General features: G+C 37.8%; 1 non-coding gene across 1 annotated transcript; it reads left to right on the plus strand.

Moving 5' to 3' along the window:
- On the plus strand, positions 1-192 carry LOC145180816 (U2 spliceosomal RNA). Its single transcript, XR_013845757.2, has one exon. It is a non-coding gene; the product is annotated as a U2 spliceosomal RNA (small nuclear RNA).
- Positions 193-5831: the final 5639 nt, after the last annotated feature.

Genomic DNA, 5831 nt, shown 5'->3' on the forward strand with positions numbered 1-5831 from the left:
ATCGCTTCTCGGCCTAATGGCTAAGATCAAGTGTAGTATCTGTTCTTATCAGTTTAATATCTGGTACGCCGGCATAGTCCGGCTCATATATTAATCTGATTTTTGGCATTTGGTCAAGGGATCGTAGGTTTACCTCGCCCTGACCGCGGGTTGCCTCGGCGTTGCACTACTGCTGAGTGCGGCCCATTAAAAAGAGAAAAAAAAAAAAACGGAACGATGCGGTTAGGGTCCAATCAAAAAACCACAATTGCGAAGATTGGGGCACGTCCGAGGCTCCCCACACAACGGGAAAGGCATACTTACCTGACGGGGAAGTAAACCTGATCAACATTGGTCTTTCTTCTCCTCAGGCAAAAGATAAGAGCTTCAACTTATTGCGAAAAGTGAACGTTTCAACTCTCCTACTTTCTACTGTCGTCAGACATGGCAAGTTACGCATCTGTCGCTAAAGCCGACCACAACAAACGCTTGGAACTGGTGGTTGATCTAAATGTGTATATGGACCCGAGGCAAACATTCAACCGCTCATACCATGAAGAGAGAGCAAAAGAAATTTCTTCAAAAATTGTGTCCATTGTTGGTAAAGGCAAACTAGCTTCCCTCACTTATGCAAACAGAGGGAACTGGGTTGCTGAATTTTATAAAGCAGAAGATGCTGAAAAAGTAAACAACACGGCCATCTCGATTAGCGGAAGTGATAGAAACATTATTACAAAAAAGAGGACAGACTATGGTTTCCTCATTACCATCAGATGCGATCCGCTGATCGAAGATGACCAAATAGAAGAGCAGTTCAAACCCTTTGTAAGCGAAATATTTTCCAAGAAACACACTACATACTCCTTTGACCCCAATCTCAGAGACGGAAGAAGGCTCTTTCGCGTTAAGCTTGGCGTCAAACTAGAACAAGTTCCTCATCACATTGAGATAGAGGGAGTTCGAATAGCATTACACTTTGCTGGTAAATCGTTCTTCTGCAAAACATGCGGCAACACACATCAACCTCAACTTAGATGCCCGAGCCCTCCCCAACACAATGAAACACAAAAGAAACAGCAAACTACTGATATCAGCATTGCAGCCTCACAAGCTGCAGATCCCACTGGTCAACCAGCACAAAACTCAAACAAGAAAATACCAGAAAACCTAGATGATATCCAAAAGGCTCACGAAAACTATATACAGCACGTAAGAGAAGGAATCGAGATAGAAAAAAAGAAATATGAACAAAAAGAAATATACGTGAACCTTCAAACACAATCCATAGAGGAACTTGTAGATCTTTACAAAGCGATAAGCGAAAGCATAAAAGAAAAGGGGAGAGACAAAGAAGCCGAAGAAAGCGGCAAACGAGTTGATGAAAACAAAAAGCGAGAAGAGGCGATGGAAAACGAAAATACCAACAGTTGGAAGAAAGTCGAAAAATCAACGAAAAGAAGCGCCCCACCGCAAACACCGCAAAAAACTGACCTAAAAAAGAAACAAAATGTTCCAAAAACACTCAACCAGTCGATCGGGTGAGAAAAGTTATATATTACATATATGCGCTTTATATTTTGCGCGCTTTTTCTTTTATTCTTTCCTTTAAAATTTTTTTTTTTTTTTTTTTTTTTTTTTTTTTTTTTTTTTTTTTATTTTTTATATATATTTATATATACAAATCAAGTAATAGAGATGGGCGACCCATCAGGTCGACGGTACTCACCTGTTTAAAATGAGCAGCGTAAAAATTTACTCAGCAAACGTTTCTGGTCTAAAAAACGAAATTAAAAGAAAAACTGTACTGAGAAACTTTAAAAAACTTAAAAGCGATTTTATTTTCATCCAAGAAACTCACCTTAATCAAAAAGAAAATTTACATATGGCAAAAGAATGGAACGCATCTGCGTTCTTTTCTGCTGGTGGCGAGAGAACACGCGGCACCGCAATTCTATGCGCTAATTACCTCAATGAAATTTTCTTTGAGCATGCTGATGTAAATGGCAATTTCAACATTCTGGCTACTAGAACAAAGGAACAAAAATTCCTCTTAATAAATATTTACGCCACATCTGGTCATACGAAACTGCAACAAAACGAAAGAAAAAATATTTTTCAAAAAATAATAAAAATATTACAAAGTTTTGATCTGAGCGAGTATTTAGTCGTCTGTGGAGGAGATTTTAACATGGTTCTTGACGAGGCCGATAGATATCCCAAACTCTATAGAAAAACGTGCGGCTCGTCACTGAGCCTAAAAAATCTCCTAAACAGATTCGACCTCGAAGATATGTGGCGTACCTTTAACATCACCAAAGAGGAATTTACTTACAGATCTACTAACAACGTAACGCATTCTAGGCTAGACAGAATTTACATCAGCAAAAGCGCTAGGCAATATGTAACAACAAGCCACGTGCCAGCGACGTTCTCTGATCACTACAATGCCATAACTGCGAAAATAAAACTTCAAAAAATTGACTTCGGTAAAGATATTTGGATTTTAAATAACAAGCATTTAAAAAATGAAAACTACCAGTCACAACTTAAAAACTTTCTCTCAAAAGAAATCGAACAAATACACAACTTTGAAAAAATCACCGACTGGTGGGAAGCGCTTAAAAATGCAATTAAAAACCACGCTAAAACGTACAGTAAAATAGAAGCAAAAACAAAAAGAAAAGAGGAATACAAACTAAGAAAAAAATTAAAAAACGCACAAAAAAAGATACACAAAAACTCCAACATGGTGATTCTTTGTAGAGAACTAAAAAACAAAATAGAGTATTTTGAAAAAAATAGAGCGATAGGAGCGGCGATACGCGCAAGAATTAAATGGAGATATCAAGGCGAAAAATGCAACAAATTTTTCTTAAACCTTGAAAAGAACAAACTGGCAAAATCCGTCGTTACCGAAATAAATTCGGAAACCGGAGAAACAAAAACACACTCCGGCGACATTATCGCTGAATTTGAGAATTTCTATAAAAAACTTTATAATACCGAAGAGAGAGACCTCTCAAGCCAAAAGTATCTCTTCCAAAACACAGAACCCAAAAAAATTTCAAAAAACAACAAAAAAGTCCTCCAAAAACCGATAGAACTTTTTGAAATAAAAAAAGCGATAATGGAACTGGAGAACAATAAATCTCCGGGATCCGACGGACTTACCGCGGAGTTTTACAAAGCCAGCTTTCCCCTTTTGGGGGAATCTATGCTTGCTTTGTACAACTTCGTGCTGAGACACGGCGAAATGACGGGTTCTCAAAAACAAGCCATAATTATATGCCTCTACAAAAAAGGAGAAAAAAAAGATATTAATAACTGGAGACCGATATCTCTCCTGAACACTGATTACAAAATACTGTCGAAGGTCCTGGCCAACAGGTTGAAACATGTCCTCCCGCAAGTAATTAGCGAATGCCAGACGGCATGTATCCCGGACAGGACCATCTACGACAACCTCAGTTACACGAGAGATATCATAAAAATAGCCCATGAAAATAAAATGAACGCCTCGATAATCTCCATAGACCAGGTGAAGGCCTTCGACAGGGTGGATCGTATTTTTTTATTTGATAGCCTACGTTTTTTCGGCTTTGGTGTTTTATTTACAAATTTTATTAAAACGCTTTATTACGACATATCCGCGCGCGTTAAAATAAACGGTTTTCTTTCTAATAACATTAAAATAATCAGAGGAGTAAGACAAGGTTGTCCCCTTTCAATGATGCTTTACAACATCCAAGCTGAAATTTTTGCGGGGTATATAAGGAAAAACCCAAAAATTAAAGGCATTATAATTAACAAAAATGAAACAAAAATACTCCAATATGCCGACGACACCAACTTCTACTTGACAGGAGACGAATCAATTACCGAACTTGGACACGCACTAGACATTCATTACAGAGCTACCGGAACAAAACTGAACCGCGACAAATGCCAAGGACTGTGGCTAGGTACCAACATCACTCAAAACAAGGAGGACTACCTAGGCTTCGAGTGGGGAGATCCCTGCTTCAAGAGCTTAGGAGTTCTCTTTTCTAACAACAATGAGTACAGTGCCCACAAACAGTGGAGGGAGGAGGTAGGCAAAGTCCGAGAGAAAATCCTCAAATGGTCGAGGGTTAAACTCTCCTTTAAGGGCAAGGCGCTAATTATAAACCAGTCGCTACTCAGCGGCATATGGCACCTTGCCTTTACCCTACCTCTACCCTGCCAAAAACTGATTACCAACCTCGAAAACATCATTCAGAACTATTTGTGGGACAACAAAAATATCAAAACAAACAAAAACATCTCAAAACTGCCGATTGAAAAGGGTGGACTCAAAATAATAAACATCAGCGAAAAGCTTAAATCCATCCAAGCGAGCTGGGTGTCCAAACTTTTCAACGGCAAAAACACAGGACCTTGGCGCGACACAGCCGAACATATACTAAACAAATACAGAAACGCCGGTCAAGGAAACTTAGTTTTCCTGACCGCACACTCAGACGCGACCCTCAAGACCTTACCACTATACTACAGACAAATGATCAATAACTGGACTGAACTGACAAAATACCAAACGCACAAACACCTCACCATAGAACAAATACTGAGACAACCCATCTTCTACAACCCACATATACGCAAACAAAACAAAACTCTAACACCGACAAACAACACAAAACGAAACGAACTGATAAAACTGGCAGACATTTCCAACGTATTCAGACCGGGCTTCCTCGACAACAGACTGATAAACCTAACCAAAAACGAACTCGACCATATCACATCCTCCCTCCCCCCCGACTGGAAACACAAAATCGAAAACGAACATCAAAACTACGACCACAACAAAGCTGACCTGACTTTAACGGTGTCGAAAAACTTAAAAATAAGCATTCAAAATTTAAAACCCAAAACCATCTATAAAATTCTAATGGAAAAGCAAATTGCAAAAACAAAAACGCATTTTTTAAAATGGAATAAGATTTTCAAAGAAAGCATGCTCAACACTACCGATAAGGAGTGGGAAAAACTTTTTTATAAAATACACAAAAGCCAAAATAACAATAAAGCGAGCGAAATTAAATATAAAGCTATTCATTTTGCATTGCCCACAAACGCAATTTTTAAAAAAAGAGGTTACGTCAGTGACGACCTATGCCCGCAATGCATGAAAGAAAGCGAGAATCTACCGCACATGTTGTTCAACTGTGAAAAGGTGCAACCTTTGATAAAATACGCAGTCTCTTTTTTAAACATTTTGTATCCCAAAACCGAACCTTTTAAAAATACTTTTAAACTCCTTTTATTTGGACCTGATGAAAGCGCGCATAAATATAACTTTGGAAACTTTATGTTTAACGAACTTTTCTTTCACATATATTGTAACAGAACGAGAGCACATCATGAGCGAACCATGTTCTCGAAAGAGAACCTTCTAAAAGAATTTGAAGGAAAACTTAAAAAAATAATAAATACCGAATACCAAATAGCAAAAGAAAACAACACTTTAGATGATTTTCTTAGAGAAACTAAAAACATTTGGAACAAGGAAAATAAACTCGAAATAAATTTGAAACTAAGTAGTTTTTTGCGATAACAATAAAAAGCTCTTATTCGTTGAAATTTTTTCTTTTTTTTTCTCTTTTTTCTTTTTTTCCTTTTCACGTTTGTTTTTGGCCTTTTATTTTTTATTTTTGATTTTACTTTTTTGGCCCTGTTCTGTTCGCCGTCATGATTGCCACGAGTTTATTTATTTTTAATTTCTTTAACTTTGTTAACGGACACTCGTGTAAATCATGACTAGGGTCCGCAAGGCAACTAGCTGGAGGACCCGAAATAAAAATCATAATATC

This window comes from Hydra viridissima, unplaced genomic scaffold, assembly GCF_058129835.1.
Source record: "Hydra viridissima isolate aposymbiotic clone 2 unplaced genomic scaffold, HvirCarnegie_v1 scaffold_16, whole genome shotgun sequence".
NCBI classification, from domain to species: Eukaryota; Metazoa; Cnidaria; class Hydrozoa; order Anthoathecata; family Hydridae; genus Hydra; species Hydra viridissima.